At 41.7% G+C, this 24,711-nt stretch overlaps 1 long non-coding RNA gene across 2 annotated transcripts in view; it reads left to right on the top strand.

Annotated features, from left to right (window-relative positions):
- The window catches only part of LOC120516093, a 32,735-nt gene extending 9,547 nt beyond the window's left edge, over nt 1-23,188 (top strand). The window contains exons 2-4 of one of the 2 annotated variants that reach the window (XR_005630773.1): nt 3,618-3,869; nt 22,704-22,801; nt 23,100-23,188. This is a non-coding gene — a long non-coding RNA (uncharacterized LOC120516093). Of the gene's footprint in view, nt 1-3,617; nt 3,870-6,834; nt 7,493-22,703; nt 22,802-23,099 lie in introns of those variants that run through there. The other variant, XR_005630774.1, reaches the window with a different exon arrangement.
- Nucleotides 23,189-24,711: the final 1,523 nt, after the last annotated feature.

The following is a 24,711-nucleotide window of genomic DNA, read 5'->3' as shown; positions in this document are numbered from 1 at the left end:
ATTGCTTCATCGGCTTCCTGCAGTATGTGATTGAGATGCTGCACCCATGGAGGCCTATAAGAATGAGCCTGCATGAGAAAAAGGGAGGGCTCAGAAAGAATGTTTGTTAATGAAAGGAAGAAGAAAGGCAGAAGTGAGAGTGAGCCAGTGTTTAAAACAGAGAAACAAGTAGACGGGAATGGAGTAGAGTGTGGCCAGTGAGCTGGCTTGAGGATCACTTCTGTGGAGCGACTTAGAAGTAGGAATGATTATCTTGCTCAGGAGTGTCCTCTTGCCGGATGGAGCCAGCGACAGGCAGCGGTGGTAAGATGGCACGCTTTCGCTGGGTGCAAGCCCTATGGCATTGATGAGTGTGGAGTAGAGCAGGGTCCGGTGCCTCCTCATGGAATGGATCGGGGACACAGGCCAGGACTGATGGGTGTCTGTGCCTGTTGGTTGATGTCTCTCTAAGCTGCATGGTCCAAGTAGGATAAGCCAGTAAAGCATCGGTTTTTCGAGGGAAGCTGAGGCTGAGAATTTTAAAGTAGACCCCTGCATTTTTTTAACCTTGTTTTTACTGGATTATTTCTTTGTTGGGTTTTTAACCTCCACTATCATGGACTTTTTAATGGAATGTTTATTTATTAAACTTTTTGTACTACACAATTTTTTGACACTGTTTTGAACTGAATTGTTTTAATGAAAGCACTAGAGCACTTTTACACCATCCCCTTGCTATGTGTGTGTTTTGTCCTCATCTGCCTGGTTCATACAGTTACGTTATTGATGGTATCAGGTCCAAGAGGCCCCAAAATGGAAGTGTGAGCATTGAGCCAACCTGCACCATCACATCCATTTATATCAAGTGGAACCTGAGAGTCAATGCCCACTATTCACTCAGGACTCTCCCTCAAACTGCAGGCAATAAAGGCTTGTGAAATCTATTGTGTAAATTTTGTAAATACCTTATTGCCATAACAAGTTCAGTAGTAAGGAATTGGATTATCTGAAACTCATACAAATAATTCAGTCAATACTACCATATAATAAAAGGAAAACAGTATTCATCATTTCCTGACATAACAAAAACACACAAAAAACAACTGTCAAATTATTGTATATTAGCCATGCGCGCCCAACTACGTTGCGCGAGTTAAAGTTGTCTGTGAAGGGCTTCCTGTTTAAACGCGGCTGCCAGTTGTGAACTGGGCCCTTCGTGGCACAGCATTATGAATTTTTATAAGGGAAACAAAATTACAAAATAAAACCCTTGGACATTGATTCGATAGGAACGGCCTACTCAGAATCACTGCCCGAATAGTAATTATGTGGTGGTGTAGGAGCATTTCTGCTTCTGTTCGTTCACAGTCCATCTTGTTTTCACGACGCTGTCGTTTCCTCTCACGATGCCTTCTCAATCTTTCTCCAATCTAGCAGGTTGCTTTGTGGCAATCCAAAGAGTAAGGCAATATACACGGAGCAATGGCTATAAAAGGGGGACACATAGGTATCCAGGCTCTTTAAAGCATAAATAGGGATCACTTCACTGACATGTGAGCAAGCCACGGTACAACTGTGAGACGCGCAACACTCGCCGGCTACAACATAACAATAATAATTTCCGGAACGTGCTGTTACGTTGTCATTCATTTTTTCCACTTTCTTTCTTTCATTCATATGTTACGTAGGCACGTACCTTTTATCTTCGGCAATCTCATTCTCTAACCAGGCCTCAGGAGCTAACCAGCGTAACACTGTCCACCACCCTTTTCGTTATTCCGGCACATTGTTGACATCCGTGAGTAACAACAATGTACTAAACTGGAAGGTGGTCTACGCATGCATGGAATTCGCAGACAAACAAATATCAAGATCTAAATGAAGATCTCTTTAGTTAATTTAAAGCACAACAATTTGTTTAGTTTGAATGTCTGTGTTTTGAGGTGTGACTGGCGTACTACAGTCTTCAGTAGTATAAGCCTGGAGGAGATTCTTAATGCAATGCCTATGTTTTAGCTGTCTCTGTACTGCCATCTAGTGCTTCTTCTTCTAATTCATTCACGGACAAACAAAGATCAAGATCCAAATTAAGATTATATATAGAGATAATTCTTAAGGCGTTTTTCTCACACATAGTTCATTTGGAGCATTTTTTTAAGTCAGGAGTGATTGTCCCTGTAGTCGGATTCTTTGGGGTAAATGTGAACATGCCAACCACAACATGGTGTGGACCAAAACACCCATACCGAGACCCTTTGGAAATGGCAGAGTTGGTGTGGTACTAGCGAGCCCTGCAGTGGTTCGAGTGAGGTATGAATGTGATTCAGCATGGGACTGATCTAACTACAGGAAATGCTGTGTATAATGGGAAACATTTCTACCTGTAATTATGCAATCTCAGTATAAAAATAAATCCACACATGCACAGAAGTTTGAATGAGACAACCCGCAAGTGTAGCAGTCAATCAGATCAATTGTAACATTGGATTCAGCCCCAGAGCTACATTTTCTCTATCACGTGCATATCAGATTGCAGTTGACCACATAGAAAAAGGTGAAGGTTAACTTGTGTGCAACCCCTGATCAAATCTCCTAATCTTACACCGCAAGAGTGGGGTGTCCTCTCAATGAGACTGCACTTCTTGAATGGTGCTGACACTGGAGGTGCATTAACTTTTCATTAAATGTGAATCAAACATTCCCAAGTGAACATTAATTTGCACAGGTCTAATGATAGGAGACATGTGATGCGAGGTGACATTCGGTCTATTGTAGAGTAAATACTATCATGCACTTGTGAATAGGGGACATCTTAAAGGTTTTGATGAATTCCACCCCAGATCCACAGAGGCCACTGTTACTGACTGAATGTTCCTTTTTACCCACAGTTCAGGTGCTCATTCCAGAGACAACCAACAACCTAGTTCCACTTGCTCCCAGTAACTCCGCTAGTTCTGACCTTCATCCTCCCATCTTCATTCATTTGTAAGCCAGCCCTGAAGGAAGTCAGAGCACTCTCGGTGACCTGACACAAACTATAATTGTTTTCGCACCCTTCTGTGCCTGTTTACTTTTCCATCAAATTTATGGGGGTTCTCCACCTGGCACCCCAACACTTTTTGGTTGTAACGTTGTTCCCTTTGACCCCTTTACATTCCGCAACATCATGTTATGAAGTTAAATTCACCCGATACATCTTTCATCTAAATGAAATTGAGGCACAGGGCAGAGCTTACCACAGAGTCACCTAGATGGAGTGAATTCTGTCCTTTCTAGACAGCTAACACATTATCATGGTCTCATCTGGGTATCAGATAAAAGAAATTCTGATCAAAGAGCTCTACTTGGTAAACAAACCACATAATCTTTGCAAAAGTGCCTTTGGTCAATGAATTATGTCCATAATATGGCCATGGGACACTTATTGTGACTTTTGGTTTTGCTTGAAAGTTTGCTGTGTCAACCACAAGCAATCTAACTGGTGTAATAGGAATAAATCATGCAGAAAATTGCAAAAAGAGTTGGGGAATTGCCCTGTGTAATGGCAGCAAAATTTGGTCAATATTGGATGAAAAAAAAACAAAACATATGACAGATTACATGAGTTGAATGATCATTTTTATAAAAAATGGCTGCAGGAAATAAGTTGGCTGGAAATGACGATAAAACCAGAAATGACATTAATGGAAGTCGGAAGTGACGTCATCTTGAGGAGCCAGAAGTGACTTCATCATCGAGGGACCGGAAGTGGCATCATCACGATGACCCCCCGGAAAGTGACGTCATCAGCGTTGGACCGGAAATGATGTCATGCTGTGGAGCTGGAGGTGACATCATCACAGATGAAATTGTCTGTATGGAGCCATTTTGTGATACCGGAAGTGTTGTTGGTGAGTGAGTGTTTTTATTGTTTATCTTCTTTTGTTCTGTAGAGACAGAGAGAGAGACATCAGTACCCCAAATCAACCCCTTATCTTGTATTATATCACTCACCTCATGGCTTGTTGACTGCCTCCTAAGCGCACGTGTGTGACACTGGATTTAAAGTAAAGTAGCTAATCACCTCCAAATTCAGCACAAAACAAATGGACTAGAAGTGTGAAAACTTCAAAGTTAAGATGCTAATGCCGAGCGAACACTGTGCGATTTTGGTACGATTTGAATCCCAAATTTCTGTCACCGAATGATATTTTCAAAGTTGGCGTGAACTTCAGCATTACTGGTCATTGTTTCTCATGCAGTATGATAGGGGTTGTGATGTCTGATTGCATCTTACGATTGGGCTGTTGTACACTCAGAAGGATTTCTGTCATGTGAGAAATTTCGTTCAGCTGTCTTGTGGTGCGACTAATCTCACCAGCCGATTTTAATGTCATTCTAAAATTTCATTGTGCATCGATCGCAGTACACTATACATTAAGTAGTGCCATTGTCATACTTATTTTCACAAATGATTTCAAAAATTTAAATATCCTATAGTAACACACATACAAATAAATAAGTAATGAAAAAAGTGTCTTAGGACAGAACCCGAAATAAACACACGCAATGGTAAATTGTATAGACTGCATACCTCTTATTCTCTCTGTAAAACAGCCAACCACATGTCCAGAAATGCTTTTTTCTTTTCTTTGTACTTTCAGAGCATAGCTCAGCAACACAGTTAAAATTTTGAGGAGCCTGTGGCCATCATGTTTTTTTGAATGGTTAAAGCTGTCCATTGCGGCCATTATGTACACATATAGTCAGAGCTTGTGGAAGAAAAATGAGACTTTACATGTATAAAGTGTTTTGGTATGCTTTCTACATTAAAATACAGCATCTTAGAAGTAGTATAAGAGGGTTAATAAATGTCAGAAACCTGTTCAAGCATATCAGGGAACCAGATAAAGGTCATGTGAACAGAAAAGACAAGAATATACCAGGAGAAGGTTGATGTCATACATGGAATGTTCTAATAGGATTAAGAAATCAGCAGATGTCTTGCAATCAGCAAAGACTGGACAGTTGTTACATACAGAAATTTCAAGGGTAAGGGCTAAACCTGGGAGATATGAGAAGGACAAGAATATAGCAAAACAAGACTTTTATTTTGGGCTACTTAAGCTAGCTGTGTGTAAGCCAACCAACCAATCAGAGTAAAGGTCAGATAATGTGTATGCATTAATTCAGCACTTTCATGCAAATTCAGTTGTTTATAAATATACACCTCTGCTCTTTACTCTTTGACCACTTGCTGCCAACCTCTGCCCAGGGCACTGTCTCTTAGTAGTTTGTTGTACAGGGTGCTCCCTCTTCAGCATTTGCTGAAGACATAATTAAAGATGCAGTGGACAAGCTTCCTCCTGCCTGGTTTGTTGGTTTGATTAACTATTTAAATATTCAAAGAGGTCTTAATTTGAGGATAAGATTGCTTTCTTTAATATATTTCTAAACTAGGGGGCTTGCCAACCCTCTGACTTGCACTACGTACCAGCCACTCGCGTTTGTAGATTTCACGTTCACCAAACAACAAATGTTTCTCGTGGATGTGTCTCTTCATTGGGAAGAAACACTACTTTTCTCTGATGTCAACACAAATTAGACAATCTACAAGTCTCCGACTTAAAGTTTAAATCCGAACAATATATTCAATCTCTTTTTGTTGTTCCATTATTTCACCGAGTAATAATTTCCGTTTGTTTGCGCTAATGTGATCTTTACTATCGTTTTTTTGAGACTTTCGAATTTTAGTACTTTCATTATCTCTAACCTGCTCTGCATGTGCATCACGCCAACGTTTTAGAATTCTTTATGACGTTCTAGTTTGTCATCTACTCTTTGTCTTTTATTTCCGGCCCCGGGTGTGGTTAAATCTCTTGGCACAAAGTCTCATCTCGCGGGACATGAAAGTATCTCTCTGAAAAAGTCACATCTTGTCCCAGGATTTTAAAAATTATAATAGAGAGATTTATTTCTGCCACAAGCTCCGTGTCATGGCATATAAATCGGATCAAAATTGTTTGAGCACTAATGTCATGCAGAGTGAGTAGTTTCTAAGATTTTTAAAAATCGCACAGTGGATGCCTGGCATAAGTTCATGTTTCACATAGCTTGTGGAAAAGTATGTTTGTGAATTTTTTATCACAACAGTAACAGTTTGCATTTTATTTGTCATTTTTTTTATTCATTATAAACATTAAACATTGAAAAACCAATAATGTTCATAGCAAGGAAAAAAAATCACAAATGTATTTTACTTTTTAATGAAACCCAGAATAAAATGTAATTCACTGAATGCAATTTGAGATAAACATAGGCAATAGCAGGGGGCTGATATGTAATTGAAATGTAAATTGAACACGATAAATTATGTTATCTGCATGTTTTACCCTGAGCTTTTAAGTGTATCAAAGTAAAAGGACATCACACATTATACAAGCAGATCAATCCACGGCAATAGCAAAAAAATAAATTGGGTCAGATTAAAAATGGCAGCACATACAAATTAACACGTAAAGATATTTCTGCATGCTTTTTAAATGCTTGCACAAAAGGAGGAATAATATGACATGATTTTGTTCATCTTACTACGAGTCTATTTCATTTTGCCTAAGGCTGCCTGTCTTTTGGTTTATAAAGTTGAATAGGAAAAAAAAATAAACTAACAAAAAAAAAAATAATAGGTCTGCATTAAAGAAGAACACGGTGCAGGTTAATCATATCCAGGCCTGAGAATGCGATTACAAGCAAAATAATGGAATGTTTTTACCAAGGGAAAAGTTTGATTTTTGTGAGGAAAGCCATTGGGACCCAAAAAGATTATCTGAAAATAATTTCATTTCAAGTAAACAATTTTTCTTCATTCTTCAACAGATCCAGTGAAACATAACATGGCATAACATTGTGAAACCCACTTAATCCATTTCCGGGTCTATGGGACTTGAAAAATCCTGGACAGGATGCCAATCTACTACAGGGATCACTCACACAGAGCTAATTAAGTGGAAGTGTCACCGGTTAATCTAACAAACATGTCAATGGGGCAAAACTGAAGCAACCAGAGGAAAACCCACACACAAACATCAGGAGAATGTACAAGATCCTCAGAGTAACGACAGACATTGGGGAACATCCAAACAGTGTTCACATGTCAATAAGAAGGCCAACACAATGGCAGGCAAATCAGCATGATGCACAGAATACAAGAACATGGAATATAAGGAGGCTGAGGATCTGCACTGGTTTGAATCCCATTACTGCCAAACGGGATCCTACGATGTTGGGCCCTTGAGCAAAGCCCCTAACTTACAATTGCTCCAGGGGAACAGTACAATGGCTGACCCTGCGCTCTGACCCCAAGGGGTATGCGAAAAACAACAAATTTCTAATACAGTGGAGCCTCGGGTCACGACCGTAATTCATTCCAAAACTCTGGCCGTAATCCGATTTGGTATTCATTTCCCCCATAGGATTGTATGTAAATACAATTAATCTGTTCTGGACCATACAAGCTGTATGTAAATATATTCTTTTAAAGATTTTTAAGCACAAAAATAGTTAATTATACCATAGAATGCACGGTGTAATAGTAAAGTAAATGTAAAAACATTGAATAACACTGAGAAAACCTTGAACAGAGAAAACTAACCTTGCAGGAGTTCATGCTACAGCCTTATGAACCGATCGCTGTAAACACTTTTTTTTAATGAGTTTTAAGCACAGGGGAAATAACGAACATTTGAAAAATCCATAATTTATACAAAAACTAACCATAAACAACCAAGAAAAGTAACCTTGCATGTGTTGAGGTCTGGCATGAAGGAAGTGAGGAGGAACTGGGTGGAGAGGAAATTACAGTTTTGAGGTAAAGTCTGTGATGATGCGTGTTCGCTGCATGCTCCCATCTCGCTTCCAGGAGCCCTTAAACCCCTCACCGTCGGTAATGTTACTGATGAGCACGACAGTGAGGCACTACAATGGAGCAATCGAAAGGTGCAAAAAATGCCAAGTGCTTTTATTAAAATCTACAAAACAATAATCAAAAACAATGTCCAAATTAAATAAAGTGCAGTGCTTTGAGAATCCTTCAATAAATAAATGATCCCATAAAAACAGAAGTGAAGTGGAGGTTAAAATCCAATAGAAAAAAGTCTTCATTAAATACAATGAGGTTAAAACAATGCTCGGAGCAGTCTCTTTAAAACAAGCATTCTTTAACTGCCTTCTCGGCCTTACGCGGCCAGCCGTCCTTCTTCTGGTCACTCCAGCTCCTTGATCGCTCGGCTGGAGCGACCGCTTCCTTCTGCCCCACAGAGTGTCAGCCAAAACACCCCTGCTTGGGCTCACTGTCCAGCTGCCTGACTGCGAGCACACGCTCACTCGCTCGCTCGCTCACACCGGTTGTTTCCACACTGCTTCCTGCTTACTTCCTCACTCCGCAGCCTCCGCCTTTCTTTTCTTTTTCCTCCCTTTAGCCGCGTCTCGCTTCTATTCATGAAGAGGACATGGCAGCTGTAGCAATCAACCATCACACCCCCTCGCTAAGCTGCAGGCGCGGCGATTATTTATTTAAAACTGTCCTCTTGACGTGAGCTGTGGACCCGCTATACCACAAAGTCCCGCTACGCGATGCACGTCAGACCAAGAACAATGTACTGTACAGGGAGAGACTGAATACATGCGTAAATCACCGGCGCGTACGAACCGGAAGGGAAACGAAATAGAGCACAAAGAGTTCACAGCGAATGCACAGGCAGAAACTGAACATGTGCTGAAATCATCAGTGCGTATGAACCGGAAGGGAAACTGACTTGTTCATCCCCCGAGTGTGTGGTCGTGAACAGATGCAAAAGTTTGGCAAACTTTTTTGGTCGTAACCCGATTTGTACGTTGTCAGGGATGCCAGGGGCCATGACCCGGCCGGGACGCCAGGAGGGACCGGAAGAGGGTCAGAGCCCTGCCTGGACCACGTGGGGTTTGCCTTCCGGGTTGCTTTGGGGGCCACGGGTCGAGGGCATGGAAGCCCTTCCCTGTAGGGGCCCGTGGTCACCGCCAGGAGGCGCCCCAATGCCTTGGGGACTTGTTTCCCCAGCACTCCCGCCACACCAGGAAGTGCTGGGGGGAAGATTTATGACGGCGCCCGGAGAGCAGCCGGGAGGACAGCCGGCACTTCCGCCACACTTGGGCGTGGCCAGAAGATTGCCGGGAACACCTGGGGCTCATCCGGGTCCTCCATAAAAGGGGCCGTCTCCATTCATTCGAGGCTAGAGTCGGGTGGAAGAAGGACGAGGCAAGAGGAGTTGTGGAGGCGGCCCGAGAAGAAGGCATTGTGGCCAGGACTGAGTGACTGTTTTGGGGTTTGTGCACGTGACTGGGTCTGTGTGACCAAGGAACTGGGGTCTTTGTGACCTAATTGTTGTAAATAATTTGTATAATAAACGTGTGGTGGTTTGATAACAACATGTCCGCCTGTCTGTGCCCGGGTGCCGTTCACAACGTGTTCAGAGAAATTATACAAGAAATTGTATAAGGAAAATAAATAACAAAATAACATGTATGTATTACACATAGGAAGTAAAAATATTAGGTTTGAATACACAATGGGCGGTCGGAAAATCGAGAGTACACCTTATGAGAAGGATTTAGGAGTCATAGTGGACTCCAAGCTATCAACTTCCCAACAGTGTTCAGAAGCCATTAAGAAGGCTAACAGAAGGTTAGGTTATATAGCATGATCTGTGGAGTACAAGTCCAAGGAGGTTATACTCAAACTTTATAATGCACTGGTGAGGCCTCATCTTGAGTACTGTGTGCAGTTTTGGTCTCCAGGCTACAAAAAGGACATAGCAGCACTTGAAAAGGTCCAGAGAAGAGCGACTAGGCTGATTCCAGGGCTACAGGGGTTGAATTATGAGGAAAGATTAAAAGAGCTGAGCCTTTACAGTTTATGAAAAAGAAGATTAAGAGGTGACATGATTGAAGTGTTTAAAATTCTGAAGGGAATTAGTACAGTGGATCGAGACTTGTATAATAAAATGAGCTCATCAAGAACACGGGGACACAGTTGGAAACTTGTTAAGGGTAAATTTCGCACAAAAATTAGGAAGTTTTTCTTTACACAAAGAACGATAGACACTTGGAATAAGCTACCAAGTAATGTGGTAGACAGTAAGACGTTAGGGACTTTCAAAACTCGACTTGATGTTTTCTTGGAGGAAACAAGTGGATAGGACTGGCGTGCTTTGTTGGGCTGAATGGCCTGTTGTCGTCTAGATTGTTCTAATGTTCTAATGTTCTAACATAAGAAGTTTGACAATTGAGAGGAGACCGTTCATTCCATCCACCTTTGATTGCTTGGGTAATAGCCAAGTTGTCTCAACATCTCATCCAGATACTTCTTAAAGATTGTCTAGGATTCTGCCTTAAATACATGACTTGGTAGTTCGGTCTCGATTCCCTCAACTCATTGTGTGAAAAAGTGGTTCCTGACTTCCTGTCCTAAATGCACTTATTATCCTCCTTAATTTCCATGGGTGTCCTTGAGTATGTGATTTATTGTTTAGTTGATAGAATTCTGCTAAGTTCAAGGAGGTTCTGCTCTGGTTAGGCCTCACCTGGAATACTGTGTGCAGTTTGGGTCCTCAAAAAACATAGCAGCGCTAGAAAACGTCTAGAGAAGGCCGACTAGGCTGATTTCAGGGCTACAGGGGATGAATTATGAGGAAAGATTAAAAGAGTTGAGCCTTTAAAGGAGATTAAGTGGAGACCTGAGTGAAGTGTTTAAAATTATGAAGGGAATTAGTGCAGTGGATCGAGACGTGACTTTAAAATGAGTTTATCAAGAACACAGAGACAGTTGTTAAGAGTAAATTTCACACAAACATTAGGAAGTGTTTCCTTTCACAGAGAACCATAGACACATGGAATAAGTGACCAAGTAGTGTAGAAGACAGTAAGACTTTACGGACCTTGAAAAGTTGACTTGATGTTATTTTAGAGAAATTAAGTGAATAGGACTGGCAAGCTTTGTTGAGATGAATGACCTTTTCCTCTCAATACTTTTTCTAATGTCTTATGTTTCAAAATACCCAGAATATGAGATCCATAAAGGAACATCACGTGTCTCACTATATCTAGTGTATTTTTTATTACATTTGTAAAAGAACACATTTTTATAAAATACTAGCAGGGGTAAAAGTGCAAATTCAGTCATGAAAAAATTCTCCAGAGGCATCATAATAAAATTTCACAAACTAAACCCACGGTGGGGGACAACTTTGCATACCTGTGCAAAGTCACAAAAATGGGATCCCTCTTACGGGATCTTCCATGATAAAGGAAAGGTGTGGTCAAATTTCAGAAGGAAATGTAACCTAGGGTGGCATGGTGGAGCAGTGATAGCATTGCTGCCTCACATTAAGGAGACCAGCTTTTGCATTCCGGGTCTTCTCTGCATGGAGTCTTCATGTTCTTCCTGTGTCTGTGTGGGTTTCCTCTAGGTGCTCTGGTTTCCTCTCACTGCCCAAAGACATGCAGGTTAGGCGGATTGACAGCACTAAACTGTCGCTTTTTTGTGATGGGTTTATGTGTGTTCACCCTAGGATGGATTGGCACCCTGTCCAGGATTTGTTCCTGCCCTATGCTAGCTGGGATAGGTACCCCCTCCCTGTGACCTCAGAAAATGATATGACAAACATAGCCTTTGGTCTTCCCTGTACAACTGAGGAATCTGCACAAATCTTTGGGATAGCTTCAAAAGACCACTAGGGGGTGCCATGTTTGGTAAGGGAGGAACCCCCTTCCAACATTTCTGAAAAGAAACAATAGTAAAGAAAGTTGAAAGTCCATACCAACTGCATTTTTTTGTTTGACTATTCAAATTAATTTTGCCAGCAATTCAAATCTGATATAACCATGTATTGATGTTAAAATTTAAAAATTAATTTATCAGACAGAAGTAACCTAATAGACAAACAAGAATACCGGAATGCTGACTTCATATCATTTGCAATACCAGACATCTGCAAATTCAACAACTCGCAAGTGTTCAAAGATTCTTTGACAAATCTGTACATAAAAACATGAAGACATGAGAGAGAGGCCATTACTGGTGGAAAGAAAATATAGACAGGTTTAATGCAAAATAGCTGTTTGACAATATCTGACCGAAAGACTCACTCAGAAAAATACACGCTTGAGGCACAACATTTCAGAAAACATGTAGCAGGGACAATGGGCCCAAGGATCTCATCTCGATACCTAATGGCAGTCAAGGTACCATTGTCTATCCTGTAGAGGTCTTTGCGTCCCTCCATGGATATGCCTTACCATACCATCCCTGACCCACCACCAAACCGGTCATGCTGAACGATGTCACAGGCAGCATAACGTTCTCCACGGCTTCTCCATACCCTTTCACGTCTGTCACATGTGCTCAGGGTGCTCGGGTTATGTTGGTGGATTTCTTCTTTTTTTTTCTCCTTTTTTGAATTTTGCATTTATCTAAAAAGATCTAATTTGTGTTACGTGAGTAAAAAAAAAGGAAGATTATTTTTTAACAGCTATACAAACAAAACTGTGTGTGTGTAGCTCTCTATTTACTCCACAAGAGTAAAAAATAGCTTACAGTGATGGTGACAACATAACTATAATCCAACCACATATATCATAATGAAATAAATAGGATTGAGGTCTATAAAATTAACTGACTATCCTAATATAATCACAATATTGTGCAGAGGACAAATGCTGAGTATATTGGGAAAAGAATGTTAAGGATAGAGCTGTCAGGTAAGAGGACAAGAGGAAGGCATAAGAGAAGGTTTATGGATGTGGTGAGAGAGGACATGCAGGTGATGGGTGTGACAGAGCAAGATGATGAGGAGATGAAGATATGGAAGAAGATGATCTGCTGTGGCAACCCCTAACGGGAGCAGCCAAAAGAAGAAGAAGATTCAATGAAATTCAAGGATAATAATTATCTTTGCAAATTTATTCATTAATCCTGTTTTGTTTCCTCATCATTATATGCAAATAACACAATATCACCATCCAATCAGGGCACAACTTCAGAGAGTTTTTTTCAACTATGGAGAACATTTTTAGCGAATGTGAAAAGTGAAATCCATCAAGTCATAGATGGTGAACAGCAGAGGGAATGAAATGTTCTGGAATTTTGATGTGTTATTGTTAAGCCTATTTGAGAAATACTTAGACTTTGAATTAAATCAGCCTTATCAATACAGTCAAAGCCTAGATTTGCAGTTCAGTTGCAACATTTATTTTGTTGTGTCTGTGTCTCCAATGTTATGCCAGTTTTATTATTTATTATTATTATTATTCTGCGGTGGGCTGGCACCCTGTCCGGGGTTTGTTTCCTGCCTTGCACCCTGTGTTGGCTGGGATTGGCTCCGGCAGACCCCCATGACCCTGAAGTTAGCGGGCTGGATAATGGATGGATGGATTATTATTATTATTGTTGTTGCTTACAGAGGAATTGAAGCATTACGCACATCCAAATCTGTTCCTTTGTCGATTTTCGAAAAGTGTTCTACTCAGTTGATCGAGCTGCCCTGTGGGACATCCAGAGGGTTCGCAGGATCCCCTCGAGTTTGCTGGATATCATGGCCGGCCTGTACACTGGTACTGTGAATGCTGTGCAGAGTGGATGCAGGGCCTCTGTGTTTCTCCCAGTTAATTCTGGGGTTCGTCAGGGTTGTGTTCTGCTCCTACTCTGTTCAGTGCTTGTATGGACCGGGTGTTGGGCAAGGTCGTGGGGTCCAGCAGTTGTGAGGCATCTGTTGGTGAAGAAAGATTCACAGATCTTGACTTTTTTGACGATGCTGTGATCTTCACGGAGTCAATGGAGGCTCTGATGGGGGTGTTTGAGAGACTGAGTGAGGAGTCTGAGTGTTTGGACTTGCGAGTGTCCTGATAAAAACCAAAATCCAGGCCTTTAATAACTTCTTGGGCACAGCCATTAGCAGTGTGTCTGTCTGTGGAGCGAGTGTCGACCTTGTCAAGAGGTTTACTTACCTTGGCAGTGACATTCATGTCTCTGGTGACTCTTCCCTTGAAGTTAGCAGACAGATTGTGAGAGCATGGGGGTCATGAAGTCACTGGAAAGATGTGTGTGGCTCTCCCGATATCTATGCAAATGGACGAAGGTCCAAGTCTTTAGAGTCCTGGTGCTTCCTGTCTTGCTATATGGTTGTGAGACATGGACGCTATCCAGTGACCTGAGATGAAGACTGGACTCCTTTGCTACTGTGTCTCTCTGGAAAATCCTTGGGTACCACTGGTTTGACTTTGTGTCGAATGAGCGATTGCTCATGGAGTCCCGAATGAGGCACATTACCTGCATTGTGAGGGAGCGTCAGTTACGGCACTACGGCCATGTCGCGTGTTTCCCTGAGGGTGATCAGGCTCATAAGATCTTCATTGTTGGGGACCTGAGTGGCTGGACCAGGCCAAGGGGTCGCCCACGTAACACCTGACTGCAGCAGATAGAGGGTCATATCTGGAGTGTGGGACCGGACTGCGTGCCTGCCTTGGGGGTTGCCAACCAGGATCCCAAATTGTTTCGTCGTGTAGTGGGTGCGGCGACGCACTGTACCAGTGAATGCTCCCCAATGTGACTTGACTTGACTTGTTGTTGTTATTATTATTATTGTTGGTTATTGTCTATGTTGTAACTCATAATTGTTTGCCCCCTCTAATGTTTATGAGGAGTTGGCACTCACGTCCATACTTACAGTTTTTAACTCCTGTGATTATTTTGCTTTTCACAAAACAAATCTTTCATACCCCTTCAAGTCAGCTATTGCACCCCTGATGGTGTCACAGCCCATTCAGGAACATGGCACCCTTGAATTTAAAGTATAATGAAGCAACAAATCACCCTCCCTCTTTTAAATTGATGAGTTTATTTCATTTATACTGGATATTTTCTAGTTGAATCTACAGACAAACTGACCTTCCTAAATGTGTTCATTATGACCTCCGCTCATAAGCTGACTACCAGCATGCCACCTCTGCACACCAACTTCAAAGAGCGCTTGCTTCTCGGCCCCAGCGATGCCTGCGATCTCACAACGTGATTAATTAAACACCTGTTGACCCCATGGCACGGGGCACCTTGCTTTCTAATTAATAAATCAAATAAATGGTTATTAAACTGTCAGGCAGTGGGCAGCCCCCAGGTTCCCAAAGGAACAAAGAAGTTTAAAAGAAGCTTTTCAATTTACAGTAGAGCTCACAAATTTAAGCCTGCCGACAGCAGCGATGTGAAACATCAGGTAGCACGTCAGTAATGCATCATGACAAATTTGTTCAGGGCAGGACAAGATGAAATTGCTAGGAAATTAAAAAAAAAAAGAAGAAGAAGAAGAAAGGCAAACACGTAAATCCTAAAAAATAATTAAATGAGATTGTGCTTATAAAGCGATGATCTTTGAAATCCTTTTCCTTTTCATGCTGGTAGTCCAGTATGTGTAATTCTTGTACCTGCACATTTAAGAAACTGACAACGCATCAAGTAGATAAAGGCAGAGTAGGCATTGAGTTTCACAGGGATGGTTAGTCCGATACACAAAGCATAAAAACAAAACATCCATGTCCACTTCCTCCTCTGCTTCAAAGCAAACCATGTTATGTTCAATGAGGGCTTCAGCAGTACACGTGTTAAACGGCTGCTTTGTGCTGTACAAGGACTGGACTCCCTTTATGTATAACTGAAGTTCAAATATTCCATTTGCTAATATCATTAGGCAGTGTTCACCTGTTTTAAACTGCAAATATGACCTGGCACAACAAGCTTGATTCTTATTTTAGATTATTTATTTACCAGTTTCTCTGATGGGTAATAATGCCAGTATATCAGATGACCAGATTGCACATTAACTAAACAGCATTCCGTCTTGAACCACACGAAAAAGTCCTGACATGCAGCAGACAAGCGTCACCCAAGGGGTAATGTATGCACCCATAAATAAAGCCGGTGACGGGTAGCCTGTCAGGACATGCTGATGAACGGTTCCTTTTTCCCACTATTACAGACCTGTGAATGTGGGAAAATTAATTTAAGTGGTAGTTAATTTCTAATGAATACCACTCAAGCGGTTAATATTACCCTTTGATGTTATGGTAACCTTCATGGATCATTGCATTATGTAAATAAATTCTATTTTATAGTTGTTAAAAGACGGCTGTGGACTGGCCTTGGCTTACAAAAGAACTCATTTTTAAAACTCATTCATTATATATCTGTATCTATCTATCTACAGTACATATATATATATATATATATAGATATATATACTGCATATATACACAGTATATATATATCATATACATATATATATATACACACACACATCTATATATGTATATGCATATTTATATCTTTCTACAATATATGCTGTGTATTTTATATATATATATATATATATATATATATATATAGTAAGATAAGCGCTATATAGCGCCTGACCCGACACAGATTGGACACAGGAGGCACGTGTAAAATAAAAAGACTTTTATTCCTCTTCAGCTGGAGGGCACGTCTTCCCCATAATCCCCCCAGCCACAACACAGTCCCAAGCACCAGTAACCACCAGTACAGCACAAGCACTCTTCTCTTCCCTGGCACCACCACTCCTCCCTAGCAACCTTGTCCTCCTCCACCCGACTCTGGCCGACGAGTGGTGGTCGCTGGCTCCTTTTATAGGTCACCTGGAAGTGCTCCAGGTGTTTGATCCGGCGGCACTTCCAGGTGTGATGAATCTGTTGCCCACACAGGCTCAGGAGTCCCAGACACAGCACCCCCTGGCGGTACCTGCAGGACCCAACAGGGCTGCCTCCAACTCCAATTCCCAGGGAGCCCTGTGGGAAACCGAGGCACTACTCCAGCCCAGGGGGGCGGCCATCTAGTGTACAGGGGGAGGTATTGCACTGTCTAGGGCTGCTGCTCCTGAATATAGTGTGGGCATGGACGCCAGCCGCCTGCCACAACATACATATATATATATATATATATATATATATATATATATATACATAAATAAACAAAATGACACTTGGAGTCATTTGTACCTGCAGTGAAAATGTCTTGAAAAGAGAACAAAGGTAGTTGCTTCTAGTGGACCTCTGTCTGGCAGGTTACTCTAGCCAGTAATGATGCCAACTTCTGAAGTGCCAGGGATCTCATGTTAGCTAAACCGGAAGGGGTGGGGCTAAATGCTTTCACTGGGCAGCTTCTTGGCACTGTAGGGAAAGGAAGATATGACAGTGTTAGCGGCAGCGCCGTCTCTCAGCACACATATGTACATTCACTACTGGTAAAAAACACCTCCGATTTTTCAGTTTTACTTCAAATTTAATGAGTTGAAATGCAATGAATGACCTAAAATATTTTTTTCTCCTGTGTTTGCACGCCAGAGCCACATGCTGGCTCACAGCAATTGAAATATCTGAACAGACTGAAGCCATACTACCAGACAAAATGACTAGAGCTTAATGTGTCTTACCCAGGCAATCCCTGTCAACTGTAACATAAAAAAGAGTATCAGGGGAGTGTTGGGTGATGTTTGATCAAGACTAGTAATGCAGCACAACACAAAGAAGGATCAAAGGGTTGTTGTTTAACTGCTTTTCTCGGCTTTCCTCCGTAGTTTAAGAACTATGAACTGTCCACCTTGAACTACGAGGACGAGTCAGACGTGACACTGTTCATGGTTATACCACAGTACGTTGTTACCGCAATTCTAGAATCAAATTTGACCCAACAAGAACAAATTCTTGACTCACGAGAGCAGATACATTGATAGAAAGGCAGTGTGAATGGCAGATGGGACAGCTAGCAATAACGACACAGTCACCATTTCAAAACACATGCACATTTGCTTTTTTCCTTAACCCATTCTACTTCATCTAGTATATATATATAGATATACAAATATATATACTAGAAGGCTTCCGCCCACTACTCGCTTCTCTTGCCAAACCCAGGGCCAGGCGCTGGGCCCCCATCTATCCCACGGCTGAGCCACTCCATTAAAGAAAGCGATTGTATTTAAAGATATGGTACAAGCCCCCCTGGCTCCTTTGGTGGCAAACCCCCAGTTGAAGCCTAGTAAGCTGCCCTACGACTTTCTTGATATTTTAGTTTATAATTTAAAAACGGAATAAGAATCTGAAAATCTAACATCACATTAAAGTTCGATAAATTCTGAAATGAATGATACCAAACATATATATGTAGGTTTTAAAACAAGCCCAATTTAAAGCGTGACAAAAAATGTGACATAAAAACGTCACATAAAATTGTTGCACTTTTATGCTTAGGATTTTATATATAGAGAGTAGATATAGTGACCACAAGAGGGTGCCAGTGAGCCCCAAACCCAAGACACAGTAAAGCACCGAACTTTGTTAGAATAGAATAAAAGATATTTACTCTCACAAAGCACTTTCCAATGTTCACATCTCCAATGATCTGCCACAATAACAATAAACAATCGCAATAAATCACCCCCTTCCATCTTCCACTGAGTGTTGCCTGCTGCCTCCCGACACTGACTCAAATGAAATGAGCCAGCGGACTCCTTTTTTGTTGGACCCAGGAATGTCTTCCTGGAAGCACTTCCTGGCCATACAGAAAGTAAGAAGGTCCTCTCCCAACAGCACCATCTGTTGGCACCCAGTGACCCTGACAGGGTTGCCCTCTTGGACTCCAACTCCCAAGCACCACTGCGGTTGTCCTGATTGGGTTACTGTATACCGTTCCAGTGTATGGGGGATGGAACCAATCTCGATCCTGGACTCTCCTCAGTCCGTCTTTTAATGTCAATTTCAATTTATTTCTATAGCACATTTAAAACAACATAGGAATGCTGTGGCCAAAGTGCTTTACAATAATAGAATAAAAGAAAAACATACAATTAACATGAATAACATAAATAGAAATAAAATAAATGAATCATAAATAAAAAAATAATAAATAGAAGTTACATAATCACAATGAGGAAACCATCAGTATTACTGAAAGCAAGTGAATAGAAATGAGTCTTTAATCTCGTTTTGAACAGTTCAATTGTAGACGACTCCTTTATGCGATGAGGTAAAGAGTTGCACAGGCGAGGAGCAGCAGCAGCACAAGTCCTGTCTGTCCCCTTTAGTGTTACACTTGGTACAGGGGACAACAAGAGACAACTGACCAGAAGATATAAGCACTCTGGATGGCTGGTGTAAAACACACAATTCGGATAAATAGGCAGGAGCAAATCCATGTAAAGATTTAAAAACTAGCAACAAGATTTTAAAATTGTAAAGAAGCTAATATTGGAGAAACAGAATCAGACTTTCTTGCCCCAACCAGAAAGCGAGCGGCAGTATTCTGGACCAACTGTAACCTGTGTGTCAGGGCTTTGCTAATCCCAGAATACAGCGAGTTGCAGTAATCAAGGCGAGAGAAGATAAAAGCAGGAGGAGCTTTCTGAAGATCCCTAGAAAATAAAAAAGTCTTGATCTTACCTAAAAGACGAAGCTGGCAAAAGCAACTGACCACCACAGAAGCAGCTGCCCTCTTAGGATTTCGATACACCAAAATCTAGAGAGAAAGCTATGATAAAGAAAAATATCCAGTGGTCAGGAGTTCTGTGTGCAAAAATATCTTTTTAATGAGAAAGGCCAAGGATCCTCTTGACAATGGAGTGCAGAAGTGCATCTCTGAACATACAATGCATCAACGTTGAAATGAATAGCCTACAACAGCAGAAGACCACTCCTGTCAGCTAAAAAATAACAAGACAAGGCTAAAGTGGACCCGTTATCACCAAAACTGGATTACATGAGTTTAGAAAAATGTCACCTGGTTTCTGCTGTGACACAGTGATGATCAGGACAGAATATGGCATAAACACCACAAACTCATGGATCAATCGGTTCACCGACAAAAGCGCGATAGACATATGAGCCCCGACAAAACCGCGACGGACAAATGAGCGCCAACTAACTGGTTATTCGACAAATGTGCGCCGACAAAATCGCCACGACAGGCCAAGAGAGTGGGACACGTAGTGCGCATTATGTACACATTATGTACTAGGTTATACAGTAACTGTTATAACTGCTGATGGCATGCCGCGAACAAATAACTCAGATGAGGGTTGGCATAATGCGTCGTATACAAAGAGGAATTTACCAGCAGCCAGGCAGCAAGTCTAAATACGCTCAACTATCAAGACGTCTTGCTGCAATTCTTACTACGTATGCAGGGTGTGATCTTAAGGACTATCTGCGTGCCATGTCTCATAATATTGACTTCTAAAATAAACATTATTATATATGCTTTATACTAGTAATTCATATTTAATAAAACTTTTGCGATTTTGTTGGCATGATTTTGTCTGCGCGATTCTGACACCGCGTTTTGATCGGCGCTATTTTGTCGGCGCTCATATGTCCGTCTCACAAATGTCGGGTCACAGATCAATCACGTCTCAAGTCTTAGGTAGAGGCTGCTGATAGTCAGCCAATGGTATTAGGAAATGAATTTCAATAAAATGGCCCACCCTATACCTAAGCCTTGTTGCTGACCTTATGCGACTCCTTTAAGGACACGGCTGACCCTTTCCAGTTGCACTGTCTCACAAAAAAGCAGGTGTCATCTCAAGCTGGTTCCATAAGCATGATGGTAACAAATTTATTCAAATGGCCTGCATAGCCCTCAGATCTCAGTTTAATAGGGGACCCCTGTGATGATGTAGAACGGGAGTTTTGAATCATCAATGGGTAGTTGAAAAATCTGCAAGTAATGTGTGCTACAATGGAGTCAACATGGACCCAAATGCCAGAGGGAATGTTTGCAGCACCTTCTTGCATCCATGCCTTAAGGAACACGGTCTGCTCTGCAGACTTGTGAGGGTAATACCTGGTACTCGATAGGTGGGCCTAAGATACCGGCCACGGAGTGTACATAGTTATACGACTGACAGAACTTTGATTGGGTAGTCAGGGCACAGAGGAATTTCATGAAAGAGTGCTGCTACACAGGCAGCCGGCATGCTACGGTATAATGGTATTTATTTTAGATAATTAGCTGGCTTGTTGTGTACGTTATAAGAGATTAGACAGAGTATTAAAGTCTAACATTCATAATGCAAGACTTAACCTTATGCATAATAAAAAGACTTGATTCAATGTCAAGAAGGATGCGATGTCCAAAAATGTGTTCAATTAAAGGTGCATTAATCCGTTTGCCAAGACACAATTAGTGTTTTTAAAAAGAGGATTTAACAGCGAGGTTCCAAAGCAAGCTGTATCCAGGGATCAATAATATAATTGCTAATGAGCCAAGATGTCACCTGCTGTGAATCTTTCATTCAAAATTCATTTGTTTCCTGTTTTATTAATCTAAACTAGAAGCGTGTGTGTCGGAGCCAAGGGACAGCTGTAGCTTACAGAGGCGTCACAGGATATTTGAATGTCGCTCCATTCGGAGAGACTGCTACCTTCATGCCAAAGACTCTCGGAGAGGGAAAGTTGACACCGAAATGATGAATATTTCTAATGAAAATCAAGAAAGGAGACATGCCACATCAGGTTAGATGGCTCGTAATAAAGCTACCAATGTCGACTGCTATTGAGAAATGAACGCCCCAAAAACTGCTGCCTCACAGCTCTGGAGTTCGGGGTTCAAATCCTGGACTGGTGGTTGACTACAAAATGTCAGCAAAATGTGTCAGTTGCACTCAACATGTGGTAAGTGTGCTTGAGAAATGTGCAAAACTCCCATGCAGACTTTTAGGAGTAATTTCACTCCAAAGTCCATGCCCGATGCTACTGAAAAGGGCATTTGGCTCTCTGTGACCCCGGGGATGAACTCGGCCATTAAGCAAATATATGGATCTGATTAACAAGCTAAACTAAGAGCAAAACCAATTAATCATTCGGTGAATGACACCACGTCACAATAACCTGTTTCAGACTCTCATGGACATTCCACTTGTTACGAATGGATTTTGTTTGCTTTCTCCACCTCAACTCATTTGCTCAAGATGTGTTATTTAACAGTTATGTATGGATATTGGTCTTTGGGGCTATGGAATTCATTTTTGACACGATTTCTTACCAGCAGCCATACCACATGCACTTTAGAATTGGTAATCCACCTGAAACCTGTCACAAAAAGTAATTTCGTTGTGCTACACAATGACAATAAAGTGCTCAACCTTGAAACTAACTATGTTCAGGCCTGGCCAGTACTTGGATTGGGAGACCAACCAGGAAAAGCTTGGATTGCTGCTGGAAGAGGTTTTAGTGAGGCCAACAAGGGGTCTGTGTGTGGATCCCAATACCCCACTACAGTGAGTGATGGCAACACTGTGCTGTAAAAATGGTGCCATCCTTTGGATTAGATGTAAAATCGAGGTCTTGACTCATAAAACATAAAAGAAACCTGTGCATCCTTTGTAAGGAGTAGGGTGTATCCCGATGTCCAGGCTAAATTGCCCACCATGGCTTTGTCATTCTGGCCCCCTAATCATCCCCAGCCTCTAACTTCATCACTAAACAGTAATGAGGGGTGAGCTTACTAGTGCAAAATGGCTGGTCATCATGGTGGAAGCTGAAAATGAGTGGTGGTTGAAGTGGCTCCACACTCATTATGTAGAGCACTTTGAGTAGTGAGAAAAGTGCTACATAAACAAAGAGAATTATTATAATTATTGATGTTGTTCTTTTAGAACATTACAACCTTAGAAGAATCGAGACGAGAACAGGCCATTCGGACCAAGTCTTGTCACCAATCCTATTCACTTAATCCTTCCAAAATAACATCAAGGTAAGTTTTGAAGGTCCCGAAAGTCCTACTGTCTACCACACTACTTGGTCACTTATTCCACGTGCCTGTGATGCTCTGTGTAAAGAAAAACATCCTAATATTTGTGTCAAATTTACCCTTAACAGGTTTCCAACTGTCTCCCCGTGTTCTTGATGAACTCATTTTAAAATAACAGTCCACTGGACTAAATTCCTTCATAATTTTAAACACTTCAATTATGTCTCCTCTTAATCTTCCTTTTGCTTAAACTGAACAGGATCAACTATTTTAATCTTTCCTCACAACTCATCTCTTGTAGCCCTGAAGTCAGCCTACTCGCTCTTCTCTGGACTTTCTCCAGTGCTGCTGTGTCCTTTTTGTAGGCTGGAGACCAAAACAGCACACAGGACTCCAGATGAGGCCTCACCAGTGCGTTATAAAGCTTGAGCAGAACCTCCTTGGACTTGTACTCTGCACATCATGGCGCTATATTACCTCACATTCTGTTAGCCTTCATAATGTCTTCTGAACACTGTCCGGCAGTTGATAGTGATGAGTCCACTGCGACTCCTAAATCCTTCTCATGAGGTGTGCTTTCAATTCTTTCCATTGCATATTCAAACCTAAAGATAACCTAACCTAACGACTCAAACCACTTACACCTGAACACCAGAAAAATCAAGGAACTGGTGGTGGATTTTAGGAGGACCAGGCCCCTCCTGGACCCCATGATTATCAGAGGTGACTGTGTGCAGAGGGTACAGACCTATAAATACCTGGGAGTGCAGCTGGATAATAAATTGGACTGGAATGCCAATACCGATGCTCTGTGCAAGAGAGCCGACTATACTTCCTTAGAAGACTGGCGTCCTTCAACATCTGTAATAAGATGCTGCAGATGTTCTATCAGACGGTTGTGGTGAGTGCTCTCTTCTACGCGGTGGTGTGCTGGGGAGGCAGCATAAAGAAGAGGGATGCCTCATGCCCGGACAAACTGGTGAGGAAGGCAGGCTCTATTGTAGGCATGGAGCTGGACAGTTTGACATCTGTGGCAGAGCGATGGGCGCCGAGCAGACTCCTGTCAATCATGGAGAATCCACTGCATCCACTGAACAGGATCATCTCCAGACAGAGGAGCAGCTTCAGTGACAGACTGCTGTCACCGTCCTGCTCCACTGACAGACTGAGGAGATCGTTCCTCCGCCACACTATGCGACTCTTCAGTTCCACCCGGGGGGTAAACGTTAACATTATACAAAGTTATTGTCTGTTTTTACCTGCATTTTTATCACTCTTTAATTTAATATTGTTTCTTTGTATCAGTAAGATGCTGCCGGAGTATGTGAATTTCCCCTTGGGATTAATAAAGTATCTATCTATCATTTGTATTTCTTTGATTTCTTCAGGGAGACTGTCCAACAGCAATCGTGGATGTGGCTAAGCACATACAGTATACTGCAATATCTGGACTCAGGAAAATATTCCTATCGTACAGATGCAGAAAAGCCTTGTTAGAATTACTGCATTAAAAGAATAATACTGGGTGGCGCAGGGAAACGGGAAATTTTGGAACAAGGTGTTGGCGACCCTGAGGCGTGAGCAGTTATTGGGACCAATGCATTTAGAACCCCTTGCTATTAGTTATAATGGAGCAGTGGAATGAGCACAACGAGCATTCGCCTCTGAGATCCCCAGATCTCACCGTTTGTGATTTTTTTCCATCTTAAAAGTCAAGTGTCTCGCCTACGTCCTGCAACCATTGCTGAACTAAAAAGGAGGATTGAAGTGGAAATCGCCGACATTCCTCTTGACATGTTACATCGAGCAATGCATAATTTCCACAACAGGCCGTCAGAATGTGTACAGAGAAATGGACAACACCTTCATGTTTTCTTCAAAGCATAAAATGAATATTGATTACCATCATTAAT

This window comes from Polypterus senegalus, chromosome 15, assembly GCF_016835505.1.
Source record: "Polypterus senegalus isolate Bchr_013 chromosome 15, ASM1683550v1, whole genome shotgun sequence".
NCBI lineage: Eukaryota > Metazoa > Chordata > Cladistia > Polypteriformes > Polypteridae > Polypterus > Polypterus senegalus.
Note: the sequence above shows the minus strand (reverse complement) of the source record. Positions and strands in the feature narration are given on the sequence as shown.